We start from the raw sequence: 22,608 nt of genomic DNA on the forward strand, positions 1-22,608 counted from the left end.
TGGGGCAGGGTGGACTAAATTATGAGGCCAATTATGCTTCATAATGCAGCAAATTTTGTGTTAGGATGACTTCATTATTTTGTCATTTTTTTTTACTCTTGCTAATTCTGTCCGGGAATAGGTTCCACCTCATTTGTACCAGTTAACACCCAACTATAGCAATAAGCAACAGAAAGGTGACCAGCCAATCTTTGCCATGGGCCTTCCAAACACGCAGAAACACATGTTGCTGTGCTTTCAGTAACTTTTGACCGATTTTAGAAAGATTTTGTATTTTATTTTTGGTTAAAATCTGCCGATATGCGGCTGATAGTGGATCATGTGACAAATGCGGCAAGGCTATTATCATGTGAAAAATGCAGCACAATTGCATAAATCCAGTGGCCCTGAAAGCCATAAAAAACAAGGGACTTACAGAGCTGTTGAAAGCTTTCAGTTTACTGAAAACCATAATCTGTGAACTGGTATCTCTCCCTTCTTCATCACACTGCCAAGTGATGTGTCTGATTAAACAATAACTGCACTTCGGTGGTCATGGCGCACAACAGGGAAACACTTCTTACTTGGGAGCAGAAACAAAGACAGCTCCATTTCAGAAACACACCCTACACATTGTAGCATCTTACCAATGTAGGCAAGTACATCAGGGCCCAACATAGGGGTAGTAAGCACTCTATAAATGTTGGCATGCAGTACAATGCATTCTGTGCTCTTTGCTTTAATATTTCACATAGGATTCATCACACTATATAGCAGTTTTATAGCTTTATGGTACCAGTGAGTCATTTGTGCCCTTTGTAAAGACCATATGACAATTGAAAGGTAAACAAATGAAATAATTCAAGAATATAGCAACATATGTTTGAGGCCTTGTCTTGTTCTCCCAGTGCAGGCAGTGATTACTCGGTGTCAATTGTAACAATACGAAATTGTGTATCTCTGGTGGACTATTGTTAATACCCTTCATTGCAAGGACTGAATACTCTCAATTACAACTTGTACCTTTTTGGGTAGTGCGGTCAAGGAGCCAAATAGGTGGTGGAAAGTTAGACACTCAGAACTCAATTTACACAATAGTGAAAGTCAATGAGCTCATTGTCCTATCACTTCCTTGATTTAAATAAGAAAATGACTTTACGACACACAGACATAAAACGCTACATGCAAAATGAGGATATAAAGCAAAAACTCAAGTCTCCAGTACTTTCCTGTCCAGTGACCTAACCCCATATGCTAATACAGCTCCTTACTGGTAGTGCGAAGTCAAAATTGATACTAGGTTAGCTAGACTAGGGTTCAAATGATATCTTGGGAATCGCTTGAGCTAGAATGATAATTTAAATGTTTCCACAATAAAGGGAACTTCCTCTAAATTTTCCAGGCTGATATCCAGACTAGTAGTTTATTTTTTTTTTGTGCGGGCCAGCAGACCTCTCAAGGATAGGGTCCAGGGTGAGGTTCATATCCCCCCCCCCCCAAAGGTCATTCGGGTTATAACATCGGAGTTTGTTCGCTAAAGCTCGATAAAATTCGGGGGAGTCAAAGTTGGGACCGTAGGTGTTGATGATAACCAAGGACACGCCCATTCCAGTGCATCTAGAAATTACGTATCGTCCCTCCGAGTCTGCCTCAAGGGTTTGTTGTGTCAGCTTGGATTTGGGGTTTACCCATTTCATGACACCCCTGGCATGTGTAGTAAAGCCCGCAACCGCCACATTGCCTTCTCGTCTCCTACAGCGTAGCATCTTACTATCCATAGGGAGGTGAGTCTCCTGAATCAAGGTCAGGTCTATACTATGGCGCTGCAAGTAGCTTAGCACTTTCCGTACTTTTCTGTGGTCATTGAGGCCTCGCACATGCCACGTGAGTGCCCTAAGTCTGTTAGTGCCTGTACTGTCTGTTATTTGCCATCGCTTTGGATTCACTTCAGTAGCACGTGTGGAATCTAGGTGGGTCGTGTGATCCGCTGTGCGTCGCGTGCGCCCCAAGTGCGTACAATGCTGTGGTGCAGACATTTGGTTGCCCGGAGTTCAGCGTATCTGCCGTAGAACACTAAAGTTTATCCCCGCCCATTACTCCACCCCCCCCCCACACACACAGCAGACCAACCCCACTTGGCCTAAGTCAAAACCCCTTCCCTCCCCCTCCCACAGCAGACCAACCCAAACACGGCCTAGCATGATAAGACCTCCCCCCACAAGCAATCCCAAACAACTCAAATAAGCCCCCTCAGGGACCAACAGTGCATACAGCGCTAGGGCTGAGGTTGCCAGTGAAACAAGAAAGTCTGTCGTTGCAAGTTTACATCAATATCGCCCCTGGCGCCATCACCACTAGTGTAACGATCAACTAGAGCAATACTTAAGTCTTTATGACTCCCAGGCCTCCCCCAACAGTCAAGCAGCCACCCCACCAGCAGCGCTCAGGCAGTCCTTGAGAGAACACCGTATCCAAGGGGGGTGCTCCGTCGCGATGCATGCCGCCGCATGTCACTCAAAGTCATACAATAAATGGAGAAATGGAAAGTTCTCACCAGATCGTAGATCAGCTTATCACTAGGCGGTGTCTCAGGACTTCGTTGCCCTTCTCCGCCCAGGCAGAGTGGGGCCTCGTGGATACAGACCCAGGTTCCAAGTCAAATGCTAGGTCTCTCATCGCTCATCTCATCAAACCGAGCGCACACCCCCCAGTTTGAGTGGCGCTCCTATTCCTGGTCGTCCAGTCGGCTGCTCTGTCCCTCCGTGCCGTTTGGACTTCTGGGGTTGCTTTTCCGTTCCTTGGTCCCCGTTTTAAGGGCCTTTTATAGGTCTTTAGGGTCCGTGAAAAAATGGGAATGGCCCTGGCGATTAATTCGTAACTTCGCCGGGTAAAGCATAGCGTAGTCCAGGCCGAGGTCTCGTAGTTGGTTTTTTTAGGGAGCAAAGTGTCTGCGCTCTTCTTGCACTTTCGCCGTGAAATCCGGGTACAGCGAGATGTCAGCGCCCTCATATTGTAGTTTTCCCCTTCTCTCGAGCAATCCGCAGTGCCGTGTCTCTGTCTCTATAATTTAATAACTTGGCAATGATTGGTCTCGAGGGGGGGGCGCTCCTGGACGAGGGTGGGGACCAAGCGTACGATGCGCCCTTTCCACTATAAACATGGGTGAGAGAACCTCATCTCCCAACAGTGTAATCAATAGTTTTTCCACGAAGAGCTCCATTTTTCCTGTATGTGTCGTCTCCGAAATACCCGTGATCCGTATATTAGATCGCCGAGAACGGGCTTCTAAATCTTCTGACATATCCTGTATGACCTGGAGAAGCTTGTCAAGTTGTTTGTGGTCTTTATCCAGCTCCACTTGCGCTTCCTCAACTTCAGTCAGGCGTCTCTCCGACATGTCTAGTCGCTCCGCATGCTTGTCCACTCTCTCTGACATGCGGACCATGCGATACGTCAGGGCATCAAGCTTAGTCCCTATAGACGCCATACTCTCTTGCAGGCCCTTCTCCATTGTGACCAGCAGTTCTTTAATATCCGAGTAGATCGTGCCTTCCGCACCCTTGGTCTGCTGCGCAGGCTCCGGCTCCTTGGGCTCTGGGGCCTTGGTTCGGCGTTGTTCGAACGGGAGTTTAGTTTGGGTCTTGTCCCCCTTTCCCATGTTGCTGCGTGGGCCGCGACGGCACTAGGCCGTACACCGCAGTACAGGAGATGGGCCTCTCTTCAAGGACCACACTCCGCCCGCTCGATCCTAGCAGGCACCCGGGTGGCGCCACACCGCAAGAGTCCACCAGGGCCGGTTGGCTCTCACCTTAGGAAGGGACAATGAATTGCGCTCTTTCGCGTCTCCAGGCTCTCTCTCCGCCATTGTTCTGTGAAGGCTGGGGGTAGTGTCCAGAAGGGGAGGGGTCAGTGACCGTCCAGGGTGTCGCCTCCAGGTGTTTTAGTGTGGCTCGGCAGTGATCAGCAGCAGGGAGATTAATTCTTATGCGCGCAGTGTCTCCCCCCTCACAGCTGTTAACTGTACACACCGGTGTGCATCCAGGAGGATTCGAGGTCCAGCTCAGCACCAGCCAGCCCCGCAGGAGGGCGCCTCTCTATGGGCCCAGGCAGTCTGCTATATGCGGGTTTTATCCGAAGGGGGATTCTGAGACATCAGTCCAAGGCCCCACAGGAGCCCTGCTCGCGCTCGTGAGCCCGGGCGCTGACAATGCCCCCAGGCCGTATCACGTCAGGCCGCCACAGCGCCGGAGTGTCCTGAGAGGCGCAGTCCCTCCCGAGGCTCAGACACGCTCTCGGGCCAATGCGGGTGATTCGCCTACCACCGGGTGAGCTGTACACGGGACGGCCGCACGTCGGTGACGCACGCCGGGCAAATCGAGGTCCCGGTCTGCGGCCCGGCTCCCTGGAGGTTTCGTCTTCGCGCTCGTTCCGCCTGGGCTGTCCGGGATCTTCCGAATCTCCCGTAGTAGGTGTCGGCCGTTGTGTGCCTCCTTTTTTGAGACTTTTGCTCAGTTAGATCAGGATAATGAGCGGATTTTCATGGTGATGGCGCGGAGCTCCTCTATCAGGCGACCGCCATCGGCGCCGGCAAGCTCCGCCCCCTCCAGACCAGTAGGTTTAGGATAAAGCAAGTCTTTGAGGTCCAGTAAAGAGGAATATACAGGGTTCCCAGGGCAAGCAGCGCATCAAGGGCAAAGGCTGAGCAGCGGCTTTGGTCGAAGGAGATACGCTTCTCTTTGTTCAAGTTATCGTTCTGCTGTAGTTCTTGCTTCCTGATCAGCTGGCTTTGGTGTCCTTCTGCCCTTCATTTTTTTTTTTTTTTTTTTTAAAATTTGTTTTTATTGCAGAATTATAGACAATCTTCAAGGTCAAACGACCAGTCATCCTCTCACAACTCGAGGCCCCATATTGTGGTAAAATAGTACACGGCCATTCAGCCCACATCCCGGAGGCTGGGCGGCGCACCAACAATTTCCATCAGGTTGTTCCTCCCATTGGCCGTGAGGACATCCGGTCAACAGCACAATCATGTATCTGCTTTTATTGCCTAACAAAACTCCCCCCCCCCCCCCCCCCCCTCCCCGCCGCCGACACTTCCGGCACTTCACTTAAGGCTACGCCTGGGTCCCCAGTATCCACCCCGTCAGGTCTACACTGGTTCTCTATTATAGCTGTCGTCCGATTGCGTCTAATATCATCCATTCCCCACCTACCCCTCTGTGTCTCCCTACCACCGACTGCTGGTGATCTGGTGGGTTCCCCTGTTGTGGATGCCCCCTTTGATGTGTCTGCAGTGTCCCAGTATCCATCTCCCCCCCCCCACCCTCCCCTGCTGCCATTGATGTGGGTGGTATTTGTGGGTCCCAAAAAGATGTCAAATTGCTCATCGGGGTCAAGCTTCGGCCTTCCTAGCCTCATGGAACCGCCCCGCCCAGGCTTCCCTCCTCTTCATCCCTGGTCAAGTAGTCGTTCAGGTCCTGCACAATCATTTCCCACGCTCTCGCAAGCTCTAGGCTCTTCTCATTACCGGTCCGCGTAGCCTGCCGCATTCTAATCACACTCTCACATTGGGACCATTTTCGCAGCTCATTCGACCATCTACGAACAGACTGGCCCTCCCTGGATTTCCAGTGCCAGGTAATCTCCCTTTGCGCTAGAATAAGTCCTAGGTCAATAAACCTGCTCGTATTTTTGGTCTTCGCTGTGTGTGGGAACCATAGCAATATGCACGCAGCTATATCAAAGTCCACCGCCCTATCCGTGACCGCATTCAAGAGCTCTCCCACCTCTGCCCAGTATGTCCCCAACCGCGGGCAACCCCACAGCATGTGGTCTAACTCGACTGCAGGCACTAAGCATCTCGGACACGCTGCATTCTGCACCTGAAAGTGCCGTCTGATTTTCCCTGGTGTCAGATATGCTCTATGCAATATGAAGAAATGTACCTGTTGGAAGCGGGTGTTCCTACAACCCTTCCATGCCCTCTTCCAAATATGGCCCCAAACCGGATCCGGTATGGGCTTACCTATGCTGTCCTCCCATTTTCCCTTCAGCTCGGCCAACGGTGCAAGACCCTCGTTCAGCATTCTCGAATGGAGGCAGGTCACCGCCTTTACCGTACCCGCAGCCATCACGACGTACTGGCAGGCCATAGTCGTATCTGGTTCGCCCAGTCCCCCCTGCCAGTGTTTTTGTATCGCCGTTGTCACTGCGGCATGCAAGAGGTAGCTCCCATCCGCAAGCCCAAACTGGTCCTGCAGCACCCGATAGGGAACCAATACCCCGTCAGCATAGAGATCTCCCACCATCTGCAATCCCAGATCTTCCCATTCCGCCAACGGAGACCAATCTCCTCCATGAGGCAGTGCCGTCAGCGTTCCTATGGGGATCTCCGGAGCGTATGGGCGGGCAGATCCCGCTCTCCTCAGGCTCCTAAGCCAACACGACCTGAGGGTTTTCTCTTCAATCGTGAGAGCGCCCAATCGCAGCTTCTGCTGCATCACAATGTAGGACAGGATGTGCCGCTGAATACCTTTCCCCCGTCCCTCGCTGGGGCCCCTGAACTCCCTCGCGACGTTCTGCGTCAAGATCTGGAGCTGTGCCGCTAGGTAGTACAGCTCAAAATCGGGGACCCCCATCCCCCCCTCAAGCTTGGGTCTATGCAAAGTCTGCAGCGCCACTCTGCGTCTTCCGTGGCCCCAAAGGAAGGCAACTACCATCGATCGCAACTCTCTGAAAATCCTCAGAGGGATCCACACCGGTAAGGTGCGGAAATAATAAAGCAACCGCGGCAGTGCCACCATTTTCAGCAGCGCTACCCTGCCCTGCACCGACAAGGGGAGAGAGGCCCAGAAAGTCATACAGCCCCGCAACCCCCTTATACAACGGCCTATGTTTCCCTCCAGTAGGTCAGCAACCTCATGATAAACCCGGACCCCCAGGTAGGTGAAACAGGAGCCATCCCAGATCACATCTATTGTCAGAGGGGGATATGACACGTTCCCCTTCAGCGGGAAAATGCAGGTTTTACTCCAGTTCACCCTAAGGCCCGACAACCTGCCAAACCGGGAGAGCATTTCCGTCGCCCCATCGAGGGCGCCTTCCGTGTCCTCCAAGTAGAGCAGCAGATCATCCGCATACAGCGAGATGTGATGGATTCCCTCATTGCTCCATACTCCTGGGTACAGTACTCCAGTACGCGACTGCGCCGCCAATGGTTCCATCGCCAAAGCGAACAGGAGAGGGGACAGCGAGCAGCCCTGCCTCGTCCCTCTGCGCACCGGATACGCGGGCGAGATTGCCTGTCCCAGTCTGACCCTGGCCGTTGCATCAGCATAGAGGACCTTCGTCCAGCGGCCAAAGCCCTCCCCCAGGCCAAACTTCTCCAGGACCGTATTAAGATATAGCCATTCTAGGCTATCAAAGGCTTTCCCTATATCCACTGATAACACTGCGGGTCTATTGTCCAGGGCTTGGGCGGCATCCAGTATACGGATCAGGCGGCGGATATTGAGGGACGTATTCCTGGTGGGGATGAACCCCGCTTGGTCCTCATGGACCAATGTGGTCATGTGTGGCAGCAATCTAGTCGCCAGAATACGGCTTAAGATCTTGTAATCAACTGTCAGCATGGACAGGGGCCTATATGAAGTCACTTCTGTGGCATCCTTCCCTGGTTTCAACAACGGCACCACTAAGGCTTCCCTCATTGATTGGGGGAGGCGTCCCAAGGTCTGGGCTTCTGAATAAACCACTAAGAGTCTTGGAGCCAAAATATCTATGAATTTCGCATAAAATTCCACCGGTAGGCCGTCCACCCCCGGCGTCTTATTCCTAGCCATCTGTTTAATGGCCACCCGAATTTCCGACAGAGTTATCGGGCCGCCCAAATCCTTCGCAGTCTCATCATCTAACGTCGGGAGCCGAGCAGCCTCCAGGTATTCATCTATCCTAGCTCCATCTCCCCCCAACTGGCTCTCATACAGAGTCGTATAGTAGGATTGAAAGCGATTCAAGACCGCAGACTGGGTATAGACCACTTCCCCTGTCCCCGTTTTAATGCTCATGATCGGGTTGCCTCTAGGTTCTGGGTTGGCAAGTTTGGCAAGTAGCGTGCCCACCTTATCCCTCTCCCCGTGTACTTTGGTAAGATAAAACTTGTAATCATAGCATCTCAGTCTTTCCGTTTCCTTTGCCACTACTTCTTTCGCCTCCAGCAGCCTGTCCTGTAATTCCGGTCGCTCTGGCCTGCGCCGCTCTAGGTCCCGTAGCGCACTTTCTGCTTTTTCCAGATCTGCCACTACCGTCGTTCTGACATTCGAAAATCTACCCATACATACTCCTCTAATTTCTAATTTAAAATACTTCTAGAGCGCAGCGTACACCTTGCGGTTTCTTGGCGCTGGGGGGATCGGCAGCTGAGGGGGAAAGACCAGGGAGAGGTGAAGGGAATTTTGAGGAAGATTAAGTGAGGAAAGCCTGGCTGAAGAGGAACGTTTTCAGATCTCTGCGAAAGGGGAGATACTGAGTGGCAGAGCGGAGGTGGTCAGGGAGTGAGTTCCAAAAGGTTGGAGCCAGGGTAGAGAAATTGGCCCCGCCCCACTTTTTGCGAGTGAAGCGAGGGATATGGAGGAGGGACTTGGAGGAAGACCGGATTTCTCTTACGGGTACATAAGACTTGATTAGTGAGGAGATGAAGGCGGGGGCAGTGCCCTGGCGGGCCTGGAAGACCATACAACCGATCTTAAATAGGGCCCGTTCCTTTATAGGGAGCCAGTGAAGCTCCCTGAGAAGAGGGGTGGAGTGGTGATACCGAGGAAGACCGTACACCAGCCGGGCTGCTTGGTTCTGAACGGTCTGGAGTCTACGCAGACTGTATGCGGGGATACCGTGGTAGAGAGCGTTTGCGTAGTCCAGTTTCGATATCACAAGTGCGGCCATAATGATCTTAGTGCCTGGGGGGAAAAGAAGCGGGAGACAGTGCGGATAGTGCGGAGAGAGAGGAAGCAGGAGGACACCACAGAGCTGATTTGTGAATGGAGGGTGAGTTGGCTGTTTATTTTGACACCAAGTGTTTTGACCGTGATGGAGGGGGTCGGTGCAGTGCCAAGGGAGGGGGGCCAGAAGAGAGAGTTCCAGGGACTGGACGAACCACCAGTGAGAACCAGCTCGGTTTTATCCGGGTTCAGCTTAAGGTGGTTGTGGTTCATCCAGTCCCTGATGAATGTCATAGTTGACTGGAAATTAGAGACCGAGAGAGGGGAAGGGGACAGATCAAAGATGAGCTGGAGGTCATCCGCGTAATTATAGACGGTGACCTCCAGCTGCTGTAGTGCAAAGATGAGAGGAAAGATATAAAGGTTGAAAAGTAAGGGGGAGAGAGAGGATCCCTGGGGGACACCACAGGTGACAGGGAGGGGAGTGGCCGTGAAGTCGCCTAGCCGGACCGCCTGAGTGCGTTCCCTCAGAAAGGAGGAAAGCCAGATCAGGGCTGATCCCCCGATGCCGGCCGCCTTGACACGGGTAAGTAAGATGGTGTGGTCCACCGTGTCAAAGGCGGCGGATAGATCAAGGAGGACCAGTGCCTGGTGTTTGTTTCCATCCATACCCTTTCTGAGTTTGTCCAAGACTGAGACCACGACTGACTCGGTCGAATGCCTGGGACGGAACCCGGCTTGGCGGGATGCCAGTCCCCCATTTGCCTCAACATGGGCGCTGAGCACCGCGGTAACATGGCGTTCCATCACCTTGCCCAGAAAGGGTAGCAGGGAGATGGGGCGATAGTTGGCAGAGATAGAAGAGTCAGCGCCAGGTTTTTTCAGGATGGGCACTATGGTAGCTGCCTTGAGCGCAGAGGGCACTACGCCCTGTGCCAGGGAGCTGTTGAGGAAGGCAATGGGGGGGTCAGGGCAGCTGGAGTATATTTGCTGCAGGACTCGTGCTGGGCAGACGTCCGCGGGAGACCCCGACTTCACTTTAGGGAGTATCTCCATAAAAGAGTCCTGAGTGAGGGGGGGGATGGAGGTAAGCAGGTAGGGGAGGGGACGGGGGGAGGGATCGACGAAGGCAGAAGAAGGTGGAGGGATATTGAGCTTGATGGTTGCTATTTTATCTAAGAAATAAGTATTGAGCTGGTCGCAGAGTGGTTGGGAGGGAGGGATATTGGGCGAGGTTCGGTCTGAGAATGCCAGGTCATTCACTATCCCGAAGATTTCCCTGGGTTTATTTTCGGCAGAAGTAATTTTTGACGAAAAGTAGGCGGTCTTAGCAGCCAGGATTGCTGTTTTGTATTTGTCCAGTGCTGAAATGAAGTGGGTTTTTGATAAGGGATTGTAATTTTTCCTCCATTGCCTCTCTGCCCGTCGGGCGCTCAGTTTGAGATCTTTTAGGTGGTCATTGAACCATCTATTAGCGTCCTTTGGTCGGCGGATGGAGATGCGGCGTAGGGGCGCCACAGAGTCGCAGCCTTCAGCCAGCCAGGTGTTGATGGCCTTGGCTTGAGAGGTAGATGGTAAGCCAACAAGAGTAGGGGTGGAGTCGCGGAGCATGGAGGTCAAGGAGGGGTAATCCAGTCTATTCCAGTTCCGTGCCCAGATGTTTTTGGCATGCGGGGTTTTAGGCATCGCGTTACGGGGAATAGAGAAGGAAATGAGGGCATGGTCGGACCATGGGCACGGCGAGACGGTGGCCGAGGCCACGGGGAGGTTGAGGGACCAGACCTGGTCCAGTGTGTGCCCATGGGAGTGGGTGGGAACGGATATGTGCGACACGAAATTAAGGGATGAAAGGCAGTCTGTAAACTCTTTTGAGGCTGGGCACTCGTGTGGGTCGGAGGGCCAGTAATTAAAGTCCCCTAGCACCAAGACCGAGGCGTAGTTGACCACCAAGTTGGCCAACAGGTCTTGAAAGGCCGGCAAGAATGCGGGCGAGGGCTGGGGAGGCCGGTACACTAATAGGCAGGTGATGGGGGGAGAAAATGAAAGAGAACGGACTACCAGGAAGTCAGCAGGGGGAATGGGGGGGGAGGGAAGTGATTGGAAATTCAACTCGGACCGAGCAATCAGGGCGACCCCACCGCCTGCCTTGCCTGCCGGCCGGTCGGCTCGCAGGGCCACATAGGAGGGGGGTAGGGTGGCCAGGAGAACGGGGAGGGAAGTGTCACAATACCAAGTTTCGGTCAGGAGCAGTAGGTCAGGTTTCTCGGAGTCGAGTAAGACGAACAGCTCAGGGTGGTGCTTGACCGCTGACCTGGTATTGAGTAAAAAGACAGACAACGCTGGCGAGCGGGGGAGGAGGTCCGGGGGGAGGGGACGGGGTGACAGGGGAGCATGTAACGGGGGATGAGGGGCTGTGGGGGAAGAGGAGGCCAGGCCTAGAGAGGAGATCAGTCTGCGGATGGGAGCTGGAAGTAGCCAATGGCCTTGAAGAGCAATTAGATCCTTGGAAGAGTAGGATGTAGTTTTGGCATGGAGTCGTGCCCCTAGCCCCGTCCGGCCGCGGACGGGCGCAGACGGGCTTGCCTTAGGCGCGCCTTCGGCGCGCAAACGTCGCGCCCGCTGCGCTCGTCCGCTGCGCGTCCGACCAAGACACATACTTTATGCCGCTGATCGGGAGGTTGGAGGGGGCGTGGCCAGCCGAGGGGGCGTGTCTCGCCTCGCCCTCGTGAATGGCGTCGGAATGAGGGGGTCGTTGCAGCGAGGAGCGCTGTTTGTGAAAGCCCAGGTACAGGTTTAAAAACAAAGTATCACACACAATAGTTAAAAATCAATTTGTCCCCTGCTCCCGGCTTTTCGCCTCAGGAGCCAATCAATAGTGCGGCGCTTGGCGTTTGGCGCGCTCTATTTGTCTGTTTTCCTGGCGGGGGGGCGTGGCCAGCCGAGGGGGCGTGTCTCGCCTCGCCCTCGTGAATGGCGTCGGAATGAGGGGGTCGTTGCAGCGAGGAGCGCTGTTTGTGAAAGCCCAGGTACAGGTTTAAAAACAAAGTATCACACACAATAGTTAAAAATCAATTTGTCCCCTGCTCCCGGCTTTTCGCCTCAGGAGCCAATCAATAGTGCGGCGCTTGGCGTTTGGCGCGCTCTATTTGTCTGTTTTCCTGGCGGGGGGCGTGGCCAGCCGAGGGGGCGTGTCTCGCCTCGCCCTCGTGAATGGCGTCGGAATGAGGGGGTCGTTGCAGCGAGGAGCGCTGTTTGTGAAAGCCCAGGTACAGGTCCTCTCACCACCACCGTCATCGCATCCCATTCCACCGATCTCGCAGTGGTCGTACCCTCATTCACCTCAAAATACTGCTCGATGCCCTGCTGGACCGAGGAGCTAAACACTGGATCCTCTAATGTGTCAGGGCGCAACCTCCATGTCGGTACTGCAGATCTCACCCGCTGCCATCGTACTGTCATCATTAAGGGGTTGTGGTCAGAGATGGTCCTGGCCAGATACTCCGTATGTGTTATCAGTGCCGCCATACTACTGCTACAAAGTATAGAGTCTATTCTAACATGTAATGCATGCAGTGCTGAAAAGGAGTAGTCCCTAACCAGACCCTCCAGCTTTTCGCGATTTCGCGATTCACGAAATAATCGCGAAATCAGCGGAAGCCCGCGATGACCGCGATATTGACCTTTAGTGCCGCGAAAAACGTCTCCGGCCGGCAGCATAAAAGATGGTGACATCTGATTGGCTGTATGCGCACACGTCACTACGTGGCGCCGTACAGCTGTAATAGCTGCCTGCTTACTCCTCCGGCCTTAAGGCATCTGTGTCCGTAGCCCGTGAACTTTGGATGAAGAAGAGGCGAGTCTCTGAGAAAGCCCAGGCGCTTTCTGCCTAATAATCTGGCAGGAATGTTAGAGGTGTGAAACGAAAGAACCCTTTTTACTGAAACTTCAGAGAGAAGCGGGATTGCCCCTTCCCAGCCGGCCAGCCCCCTTCCTCGACCTTTTGTGTCCTGTCTGACTTCAGGACCAACCCTGCTTCAGCTTCCGAAGTGTTGCGCCTAGGTCCATTTTCACCACCCGTCACCACCTCTCTTTTTCTGTGTCTATCTTTTTTCCATCTGCACTCCTCTACATAGTTTCTGTCTCTCTGCTTTCTGGGTATCTCGCTCTTTATCTCTCTCAATATCCCCCCCCCTGCTTTCTCCGGTTCCCATCGCGCTCTTTCTCATCACATCTCTCCACTTTCTGTTTCTAGAAGACAGACGGATATAAAGAAAAATGTTGCCGTGAACATACAGCTTTGATGCAGCTGTACGCATAAGTAAATTGATAATGCAATGGTTTTTGGACGCAGGGGAGCAGCTTGGTCAGTGAGATGCTTGCGGGGGGGGGGGGGGGTGCAGGGGAGTTGTGCTTCAGAATTTCCAAAAGTCAAACTGGCATTTAATGTTAAGGTGCTTGAGGGTTGCGTAAGAAGCAGTGGGAAGGGAGAGGAAAACAGATTAGTAGGGTTGCTAAGTAAGAGAAAACAATATTTTATAAAAAATCACCAACATTTTTGAAGACTTTCAAAACTGAGAGCGAGTGCGTGTGTGTGTGCGGTTCTGTCTCCCTACAGCTCTTGGATGACACAACTATTGCTACTTGAATGGGGTGTGCCAGTGAGGTAGCTTAGGGGGTTAAAGCGCCCGCTGCAGAAATCTGCCTGCAAGATTCAAGATTGGTTTGCATAAACTTATAATTTTAGCTAGAGTTTACTTGCGTATTTTTGCAGGTTCTTAGCACTGTAACTATTAGGTGTTATTACCCAGCAATATGGCACTCGATTTACCCATCTAGGAAATATATATGAAAGTCTGTGTCAGCACTGCCAGGACTAAACCTGGTCTGCACAAGGATCTATTCACTGAGTGTTTTCTCGCTGCAATATTTTACACAACAGTGACCACGTCCAGGGCTGGCTTTAGTGCTGGTGGGTGCCTGATGCCAGTTTTTTTGGCGCCCCCTCATTGACGTCCTTCTGCGCAAATTCATTTACTACCACCCAGTGCTTAATTCTGAAAAAAAAAAAAGATACGTTCAGGGCCCTCGTCAGGTGCCCACTGAAGCTTGCACCTTCCATTGCCCCTTCCAGCTCTGCCAATGACAGAACCAGCACAACTACCAACCCATCATACCCTACAAATGAGTCTGTTCATGTTATTAATCACCCCCAAATCTATAGGATCTGCTTGGGCGGCTGGTATTGGTCCCTTTTAAAGAGTATTGAATGAATAAACACTATTGCTGTGAAAGCAAAAATACATCACCACTATGTGGCAGACTGTCATCAGTGTAGATGTTGACAATTAGGTGACATCGCAGAGCACCGGAAACCACTGGCTCAAATTAAGCCCTGCTATTACACTCCAACAGTACCCCTCATAACTCCATAGCCCCTTTCTGACATACATTTAATTTTTATAGTGCTACTCATAGTTCACTCATACTCAGTTCTACCATCTCTATCGTACACGTTCTTTGCAGCAGGCAATGCACCTACACTAACTACCACCATCCTGCGCCATAGGACGCTTGATGAAGAGGTATCAGGCCTCATGGGCCTAGGTGGCAGCAGTGCCCCAGCAGGGGTGCATTCATGGGCGCTAAATCATTCCAGGGAGAAATAGGGCCCCCTCTCACGAAAAATGTGTGCACTGTGGGTGTTGAATGTACTTGGATATATGTATACTTCGGAATGTGTGTGCACAGATGGTGCTTACCATACTGGCATATATGTATAGCTTCATGTTAATTAACTCAAAAAACAAAGATATCTGTGTTGGTTGTAGGAAAAATGGCCAAATAAAATGCCGCAAAATTGCCGCTAAATTTCCATGTTTGTGCCGCTAAATTTGCATTTTTGTGCCGCTAAATTTGCTAATTCATGCCGCTATATCCTGGGGGGTCTGCCTAACTCCGGGGTGTTGTTCCCTCCACACATCCACCAGGCCCCACCTCTCCTGCCAATCTTTCCTGTGCGCGGCCAACCTCCGTACCGGAGAGTCGGCCAGCGGAGGGTGTGATCTATCCCGTGCCACATCCGTGATGGAATTAAAGTCTCCGCCCACTATAATGGGGCCCGCCAGGAAGTGCGCCATTAATCCGGAGAGTTTATCAAAGAAACGGGCTTGGTCCACATTAGGGACATAGACACTGCTCAGCACCACCGCCCGGCCATACAGCCTGCCCTCCACTACCACAAATCGGCCCTCAGGGTCCACTAGTTGGTTCGTCACCTGAAATGGAACTCCCGCTCTCACCCATATCAGTACTCCTCTAGCAAATGCCGAATATGTTGTGCCAAACACCTGACCTCGCCATCTCTTTTGCAACGCAGCACATTCCTGCTTGGTCAGGTGGGTCTCCTGCAATAATGCAATCTGGATGCCTCGCCTTACCAAGTAAGCATGCACCTTGCTTCTCCGGGACATCGTACGTAGTCCACGGACGTTCCATGTAAGGCTTTTTAAATCAGGTAACGTTCCCATTGCTGCAATTCCCCCTCCAGGTCAGCAACATCAATTGAACCCCCACATCGCGGCAGCTTTCTCCCCAACGTAAAACATCCCCAAAAACTTTTCCAACCCCGCTCCCCAGAACAGGACCCAATAACAAAGCATCAGTCCCCATCCAAACCAAAAACATCACACTCAGTCCACTATACTGTGGTCGTCACCACAGAAGGCCTTAAGGGCAATGAGGGGAGGTCCGGGCCGACCCGGGGCAAACTGTGTCCCCGCTCTAAGCCCTAGATCCCTTATTACTGTCACAACACACAACAGAGTACCTGTCGGTCCGCCAGACACCCCAGATAGTCCGCTCCAGCAGGAGCCGCATTGTAGGCCCACTCAGCCATTGTCACTCGTTGAACAGTCCATCCGCCGTCTGCAGGGTGACCTCCGGTCCCACAACGTTGTCTACCTCAGACAGTTCCTCCCCAGATTTTCTGCTCTCCACTTCCGAGTCCGAGTCTTCCAGTTCTTTCTCCTGCTGCGAACCCGTGATGAACGCCGTTGCCACCAGCGCCCCCTTTCTGTCCTCCGCCATCTCGGCAGCCCGCTGTGCCTGTTTAAGTCTGTTCCTCTTGCGAATGCGCTGGGACTTCCGGACTCGCACCGGCTGCTGTCGTTCCCGTTCGCCTTTTTTTTTTTTTTTTCCCAAAACCTTTATTGCATCATATAATCACACACAGCGCTTGGCCCACAACCCAGCGAGCCGGCCGCTACAACATACAAGAATGAGCCTCTGTACTGGAAAAGTCTGCACATTAGTTACTGTGGCCCCGTTCCTGTGAATGCGCTCCGTAGGAAATGTGCCTTATGCACAAGCAAAGTCCTGCTCGCCCAAGGTTCAGGTTTTGGTTTTTATGCTTTAAACAATAAACAAACCTAAGAATCAACAAAGAAATCTCGGGTAGGTCAGCTCGCGCTGAAGCGATTCCGCACACGCTGTGCTTTGCAAAGTTCCTGGCAAAGTTGTCCTGCAAAATATTCGTATAATTACTCACAACTAATAGTGCTGAAGACTAGGTTACATGGAAGTCCTACGGTGCACCTGCTATATTGTCCCCTTCATGCCATCCCTCCCATCTCCCCATTGCCTCCCGTTGCCCCCACCCCTCCCCCACTCCACCTCCTCCTGTGGACGCTAATCTTCCTCATCTTCCTCGTCAGACGATAACGGTTCGTCCTCTGGTAGGGGCTCACAGATGTCTCCCCGGTAAGTGTTCCACGGGGACCAGATCTTATTCCATTTTCTCGGGCATGCCCTGTTCCTATACACCTCTCTTTCTGTGAGCATTACCTTGTCCAAATTCTCACACCACTGCGACCTCGTCGGCACTTCCGCGGCCCCCCATTTCTGCGCTATGTCCCTCTTAGCTATGACCAAGCCCAACGTGACCCACTGCAACCCGTACCTGGTTAAATCATTGGGTTCCCACACATTAAGTAAGCATTTGCGCGGTTCAGGGATCAGGGAGGTTCCTACAGTTTGTGATATGGTGCGCAGTATACTCCTCCAATATTCTCTAATGCGGGGGCAGTCCCATATCGTGTGGAAGAAAGTCCCCTCCTCCCCACACCCTCGGAGACAAAATGGGTGTTGCGCGCGGTGTATGAGGTGTAGTGTCGTCCTAGTATAATACACTCTGTGTAGTATTTTGAGTTGTATGAGCCGGAATTTAGCTGATATGCCTACTTCTTTGGGTGACGCCACAGCTTCATTCCATTCGGTTTCATCCATAGCTGCCACATCCCCCTCCCACTTTTCCTTAAGTTTGAGCATGGGGTCCGGTAGATTGTTACTTAGTTTTCTATATGTGAGTGAGGTGGCTCGTTCTGGCATATATTCCGTAAGGAGACGGTCTTCAAGTGGCGAGGCCTCTGGCACCTCCGAGTCTGGGGGGATGGCTGCGAGTAATGCGTGTCGGATCTGAGCATATCGAAAAGTTTCTCGAGGCCCAAGCTCGTATTGTTCTCTCAGTTGTGCAAACGGAATCACCGTGCCCCGTTCCCACAGATCCCCCACCGTGGACAGGCCTAACATGTCCCAATGGGTGAAGCCTGCACTGTTCCGCAGGTTCCCCAGCGCCCGGGAGTCCCACAAGGACGTAAGTTTCGTTATCCTCCCTTTCCACCCTAGAGTCGCCTGAGCCCTGTGCCATAACCCCGCAGTGAGTTTTGTGGGTCCCTGAAGCGAGCGCACCTTACGTTGGTCGTATAAAGGGGCCAATAGAGTACTAGTTCCCAATTGTGTCCTGTCCGCTCTGAACGCCGGGTCATTTTGGGGGGCATGTATCCACTGGTTTATGATTTTCAGCTGTGCCGCCCAATAATACAGTTTCAGGTCCGGCAACGCAATCCCACCATCGTACCACCCTCTGTGCAGCTTGGCCTGCGCTATGCGGGCCGGTCGGTTACTCCACAGGAGACTCGCCACCACCGCCGACACTCTCCTAAAGTATCCTGGTTCCACCGGGTACGGCGTATTCTCCAGTATGTAAAGGAATCGTGGCAATGACATCATTTTATATAAAGCTGCCTTACCCAGCATCGTGAGGGGCAGCCCGGCCCACACCCCAACGTCTTGTTTGAGCCGGTCTAAAGGAGGCATCAGGTTTTTCTGCATAAATTCAGTCGGGTCCCTGGTGACATATATGCCCAGGTATTTGAAGGAGGAACCAGCCTCGGTCAGGGGGCCACGAGCAGCCAGCGTCGGGCCCGGTCCCTTCAACACATACATTACCGACTTATTCCAATTTAACGTGTATCCCGAGACTTTCCCGTGATCATCGCACAGAGTCAGGAGCGCCGGAATACTATGGTCCGGGTCAGTGAGGTAAACCAACATGTCGTCTGCGTATAGTGAGACGCGATCCTCCTCTCCCCCAGCCCAGGAAATCCCTCTAATCAGTGGTGTGGACCGTATCAGGTGTGCCAGCGGTTCCAGGGCGATTGCAAAGAGCAGTGGCGACAGGGGGCAACCCTGTCGAGTACCCCTACCCAGGGGAAATGTGCGTGAGATATGACCGTTCGCTACCACCTGTGCCATTGGCCCCGCATATAACAGCCTAACCCATGCTATGAATTTGGGACCGAACCCCTAGTGTGCCAGGACTTCGAACAGGTAAGTCCACTCAACCATATCGAATGCCATTTTCGCATCGAGTGCCAATACTACCGCCTGCTCGAGAATCGACTCCGCTCCCGCCAACACTCCGTGCACTCTCCTCAGATTCAATGCCGTGTTCCTGTGAGGCATGAACCCGGACTGGTCGGGATGTATGAGGTCCGGCAGGTGTGCCAGCAATCTGTTAGCTAGGAGTTTGGCTAGTATTTTAGCTTCTGCATTGAGCAGGGATATGGGGCGATACGAGTCGCAGTCTTCCGGTGGCTTCCCGGGTTTGGGAATCGCGATTATCGTCGCTAGTCTCTGGTCTGGTGGGAGCTCACCCTTCGCTAGGCTATCCTCGTACATGGCCAGTAGGTGTGCACTAAGCCGTCCCGAAGCGGCCTGATACCACTCCACTGGGATGCCGTTCGGGCCGCTCGCCTTACCGGGCCTCAACGCCCGTATTGCCATCTGGACTTCATCCACCGTTAGGTCTGCCTCCAGGTCTGCGGAAGCCTCCGGCTGCAACCGCGGTGTGTGGATCGGCTCCAGCGCTGCCCTGGCCATGTCCACCGTCACCTCCCTGTCAGACGTATAAACGCCCTCAAAATGGACGGCGAATATTTCTACAATGCGCTCCGGGCTCGTGTGTAGCACACCCCCTCTATCCGTCACCTGTTGGATACCTCTCGAGCTCCCTCCCTTCTTGTCCAACCAGGCCAGCATCCTGCCCGCTTTGTCTCCTATGTCATATATTCTGTTCTTAGTTTCCGTTATCTGCCCTCCGACCTGGTGCCGCAGATATTCCGTATACGTGTGCTGCTGGAGGCGCAGCGTGCGGGAAGTGTCTGGCGCGGGGCGTGCCTCGTGTGTCACTGTCGCTTCCCTCAGTGCTAGCTCTATTTCGGCCAGTTCGCGCGCCCTTTCTCTCCTATGGCCTGCAAGTGTAGCGATTGCGTGCCCCCTCAACACTGTCTTGTACGCTTCCCACAGGGTCGCTGCCGATTGCACGGACTCTAGATTCTCTTCGAAGTAAAGCTTCGTCGCCACCTTGAGCGCTTTCCTGACTTTGGGCACCTTGAGGCACGCTGCCGGTATAGGGTATATCCGTTTACGGATTTTCCCCTGGGTGGAGAGTGTTAAGAGAACCGGGGAGTGGTCCGAAATGCCCCTAGGGTGAATGTCTATGGTGTCCATGTGTTGCATACTGTCCCCCAGCGCCAAGAAGTAGTCTATCCTTGTGAGGCTGTTGTGGACAGCTGAGTGGTAAGTGTATTGACTCATGTTTGGGTGTGCCTGCCTCCACATATCAACCAGACCCATTGCAGTCAGAAAACGTTGGAAGCGTGAGGGAACCCCTGACGGCCCTGTGGGTGGGAACCTATCAAGTGTAACGTCCACTGTGGCATTAAAATCCCCCCCAAGTATAATGTCCCCCTCCGGAAGTGCCAGCAGGAATTCTCCCAGGGCCGGAAGCATGACGGAATGAAGGGCCGGTGGAATATAGATTGAGACCACATTAAGAAGTCTCCCTTCCCACTGTCCCTGTATGGCCGCAAAGCAACCCTGCCCATCTGTTTTCGTGCTCAGTGGTATAAATTGTGAGGATTTTTGAAGTAATATCCCAGTCCCTCGAGACCCAGATGAGAACTCTGAATGCACCACCATCCGGAAACCTCTCCTATCAAGTGCCTTTACAGTCCCCCCTTGTAGATGAGTTTCTTGTAGAAGCGCCAGAGCCGGCCCCTGTCTTTTCAGTGCAGCGAGTACCAGCCCTCGTTTTACCTTATCCCTCAGGCCCCGCACGTTCCATGTTAGAATGCGAGGGGTGCACCCCGGGGACCAGGTGCACACACTTCCCCCCTACGTTGTGAGCAATCTGCCATGTTCCATCGTGTGGCTATCTATTTGACCACTGTGTCCTGCGATCACCGTGTCCCACCCTTCCCGCCCAGTGGGACATCGCGGGCATCCGCCAGCACAACCCGACCAACCCAGTAGACCTCCTAAAAACTCAACTAGCTCCCCTTCTCCCTTCCCCAACTGATCCTGGAGAGACATGCAGCAGAATACAATTCGCGGTTCACTTAAAACGTTCAAACAACCCCCCCAATCCCCCCCCCCTCCCTGCCTCCCTGCCAGACGGGCTTAAAACTGACCGCCTCCCCAACTCAGCAGAGTGCTTTACCCAACCCATTAACAGTACTTGCTTGCTGGGGTGAAGTGTCCTCCGGAGTAGACATGACCCCTGCCCTCTCCGGTCTCCCCCAGCCAGTGTCCAAGCCGGGTCACACCCACGAAGCCATGGCTACGTTCATTCCAATCGTTGTCTGGGACTACTCCTCCACTTCTTCCAGACTAACTGCGTGTTCCTGCGCCTGCGAGTGCGTCGATTCAATTCCACCTGACGCCTGGGACCTCGGCTGGCTGCCTCCCCGGTGGTTCTGGTTCGCTCTCTGTGAGCGGCGGGGTAATCCTACCTGACGCCATCCATCCAGCCAATCACGCGCTGACTCTGGTGTATCAAAAAACCAAGTCTTGCCGTCCGCAACCACCCTCAGCCGGGCCGGGAACAGCATCGAGTACGGCAGTTCCTTAGTCCTCAGTTCCCGTTTGATGTCGAGGAAGGTCCTCCGTCGGCGCGCCACCTCCGCTGTATAGTCCGGGAAAAAGGCTATCGTGGAGTTCTGGACTTGAAGCGGCGCCGCTCTCCTAGCCGTCTGCAGGATCGCATCCCGGTCTCGAAAGTTGAACAGTCTCGCTATGATGGGTCTGGGGGCGGCCCCCGTCTTGGGCTGACCCCCTGGAACTCTGTGCGCCCTTTCGACGGAGAAGAAGTGCGAGAGGCCCTTGGGCTTGAGTTGTGTCTTGACCAGGTCTTCCACGTACAGATCCATGGCTTTAGTACCTTCCGACTCCGGGACCCCAAGGATTCTTATGTTGTTGCGCCTCGAGCGCCCTTCCTGATCGTCCAGTTTTTCTTTCAGTGTCTTGTTCTCAGCCACCACTCGTTCCATGGCCAATTGTAGGTCGGAGACGTCCTCCACTAGAGACTTAGTGACCACTTCGACCTGTTTCACTCTTTCTCCCATTTTCTGGAAGTCCGCCCTCAGGAGCGAGACTTCTGTGGCCGTGGATCCCACTGTGGCCTGTACCTGCGCCAGCGCCTTCATCACGTCCTCAAGCGTTGCTTTTTTCGTCCCATCGGTCTCTGGCGACTTTCCCGTTGACGTGCGTGGTTCAGCCTGAGAGTGCGCCTGCCTCTCGTACGCAAATTTGTTCAGCGTAGACTGCGACGAGGTGTTCTTCGGGCCCCTGCCTGCCATGTTGCGACCCGGCTCCTTACGGTCTGTGGGGCGTCAGTGAGTAATGGGTGAAGGGTGGACCTCGATGCTCGCGTCCACTCACTTCCACTACTGGGAGAGCGGCCAGTCCGTGGATGGCAATGTGATGGGCAAGAACCTTGTCCTGACAATCAGGCAGAAGAGGGCTTCAGTTCAAGGGCAGACCGGGTCGGACCCAGTGCACCGAGCTACCAGCCCGCCACTCTTCGTTCCTCCTCGCCTTGGGGTACCGACCTCCACCTCAGTCCGCGCTACAGGATGATCCCTCAGCAAACCCCAATCCAGTGCCGGCTATATTCGGGTGATGTGGGGTGGATGTCTCCCCCAGCTCACCGTCAGGTTCTGGGGCTGTATGCTGTGTATGGGCACCTCGCCCGAGCTCTCGTCGCTGCCCCGGCCGCCTCCTCCTCCTATGCCGCTCCTCAGCTGTTTTGCTCCCCCCCTGCCTTGCGCACAGCAAAGTCCGACTCCGTTCTGAATGCGGGCGTTTCTGGAGTGGCACCGACTCACTTTAAGATGCGGCAGGCGCCGCGAGCCGCACGAGTGCAGGTCCCCTGCAGGTCTCCTGCATTCGGAGACTGAGAGCCGGCCCGCTGCGGCCCCCGCCAAACGTGCTCACCGTACTCCTCCTTCCGCAGTCTGCGTTCTCCGCCTGAACGCACTCGGAGAATGTTCCGATCAGTGGGTCAGGCTTGTTT

General features: G+C 53.4%; 1 protein-coding gene across 1 annotated transcript in view; it reads left to right on the forward strand.

Annotated features, from left to right (window-relative positions):
• The window catches only part of TVP23A (trans-golgi network vesicle protein 23 homolog A), a 121,565-nt gene that overhangs the window by 1,044 nt on the left and 97,913 nt on the right, over positions 1–22,608 (forward strand). The gene's annotated exons all lie outside the window — the stretch shown is intronic.

Source organism: Lissotriton helveticus, chromosome 10 (assembly GCF_964261635.1).
Source record: "Lissotriton helveticus chromosome 10, aLisHel1.1, whole genome shotgun sequence".
NCBI classification, from domain to species: domain Eukaryota; kingdom Metazoa; phylum Chordata; class Amphibia; order Caudata; family Salamandridae; genus Lissotriton; species Lissotriton helveticus.